Source organism: Crocuta crocuta, unplaced genomic scaffold (genome assembly GCF_008692635.1).
Source record: "Crocuta crocuta isolate KB4526 unplaced genomic scaffold, BGI_CrCroc_1.0 scaffold126, whole genome shotgun sequence".
Lineage (NCBI taxonomy): Eukaryota > Metazoa > Chordata > Mammalia > Carnivora > Hyaenidae > Crocuta > Crocuta crocuta.
In genome coordinates this window covers 5,952,838-5,954,810 of record NW_027531000.1, presented here as the reverse complement: position 1 = coordinate 5,954,810, position 1,973 = coordinate 5,952,838, and the positions used below count along the sequence as shown (strand labels likewise).

The window sequence follows — 1,973 nt, the reverse complement described above, 5'->3', positions numbered from 1 at the left end:
AGAGAGAGGTTCTTGGGGGTGGGTTGATGGACATCTGGAAAGTCTACAGGGAACAGGTGCAGCTTAAAGCGAGGCTTAAGTTGCAAGCAAACCAGAAGGCCACTGTCCCAAATCAAACAATAGATTCACTTCTTGAAAGCGGTTTCTGCCTCCAGATGCTGAAAGAAAAACTTCCTCGTTTGACTTTCAGCCAGTCCTCAGTGACGAGTTTTGGGACTCCATGCACGTTCTGATTATTGCTCTTTTTTTCTCCATTCATAAGTGAACATCCAAGCAGTCTAAGTTCTGTAAGCTTCTGATCGGGGCTGCAGATTTGCCGTATTTGGCAGCCTTGCGATTTCCATCGTCATCACGATCATACTAAGTTTATGAGACAAGCTTCTTATCACTGCTATCAGCACTTTTGTTTTCCCATTTTCTGCTCATTTTTCCAAAATAATAAGAGCCAAGTGCTCTTAAAAGAGCCAGATAATCACACTAACGAACACTCTCCTGGGCAATGATAGCAGCAAGGTGGAAATGAAGACCACACGCTCTCTGCTCCGGTACCGTCCATTCAACTGCTCAGGAACAGAATCCTGATTGCTGCCAGTGAGGGATGATTTGGGGCTCTCAGAGCAGCAAGCATGAATGTGCAGATAATATACATTCATTTATTCATTCCTCTATGCATATTTATTAGATAACCTCTCTGTGCCAGGCACTATTTCAGGAACTAGGGATACAGCCACAGGAGTCTACATCCAGGGCTCTGGCAGGAGCTTCCAGACTAGATGGGGGAGACCGACGCTAAGCAAGCAGGCAAATCCATATACAAGGGAGGCTCAAATTGTGACACGTAGGGTTGTCAGATCACAGAATCGCCCTCTTGGCTTATCCAGGCTGAGTCAGCTGCCTTCTAAAGCTCGGGGCTCCAACCCCCACTGGTTATATATACAAAGTCAGGGAATTCAGCCCCTCTGGTTTGCAAAGCCAGGGTCCTGGGGATTTGTCTTCCCCGTGCAGGCTCCCTGGTGCTGTTCACTCTCCGTGCGTGCAGCTCCCTCCCTTTGGCCCATCCGGAGCGCTCAGACGCTGCTGCTTCTCTCCATTTTAGTTGTGGCCTTGGCTCTGCCAGACTTCAGATTTCCCTCCAGGTTGTGTACATGAATGCGAGTGATAGCTACTCGTAAACGTGGGCCAGCGCGATCTCAGGGCCCTCCTCCCTGGCCATCCCCCACTCTTCTCCAAGGTTGCCAGATCAAATACAGGACGTCCAATTCAATTTAAATATCAGATTTTTACGTGCTCACTTCGGCAGCGCATGTACGAAAACCGGAACGCTACAAAGAAGGTTAGCGTGCCCCTGTGCCAGGATAACACACAGATTCGTGAAGCATTCCATATAAAAAAATGAAATAAATATCAGACTTTTATAAACCGCTTTTAAAAGCTGTATTTACCAAAATTGCATCCTGCTTTTTTTTTTTCTTTTTTAATTTCCTAAGCCGAGCAATGCTAGTACTGAGGAAATGAGTGGGGCATCTGGGACGGTGTATCGTCCAGGGTTCCCCCAGAGGAAGAGAGCCAGTAGGATATCTGTTCTGGGATCTATTGCGGGGAATTGGCTTAAGCAATTTTGGGAGCTGGATGAGCAAGTCCAAAACCGGTAGGCAGTCTCTGGGGAACGGTAGGCTGGAACTGGGCATTTCCTGAAGCTGCTTTCTCCTGGCCAGATTTCAGGGAAACCTGAACTTCGCTCTTCACACCTTTGAACTAATTGGATCAGGTCCACCCAGATTACGGTAGATAAACTCATCGTAGACGGAATCATATTTGTAAAATACCTTCCCAGCAACAGCTAGACTAGTGTTTCTTTGACTCAGTGGGGACTTTAGCCAAGTTGACCATCACAGATAGAAAGGGGAGGGGTGTCCACAGTCATTAGGGAAGGCTTCGTTGAGGTGGGGCCATGTCAACTGAGTGAACATTGA

General features: G+C 47.4%; 1 non-coding gene across 1 annotated transcript; it reads left to right on the top strand.

Moving 5' to 3' along the window:
- Window positions 1-1,284: 1,284 nt before the first annotated feature.
- LOC144236982 (U6 spliceosomal RNA) lies at window positions 1,285-1,390 on the top strand. The gene has a single exon (XR_013336720.1). It is a non-coding gene; the product is annotated as a U6 spliceosomal RNA (small nuclear RNA).
- The last annotated feature ends 583 nt before the right edge of the window (window positions 1,391-1,973 follow it).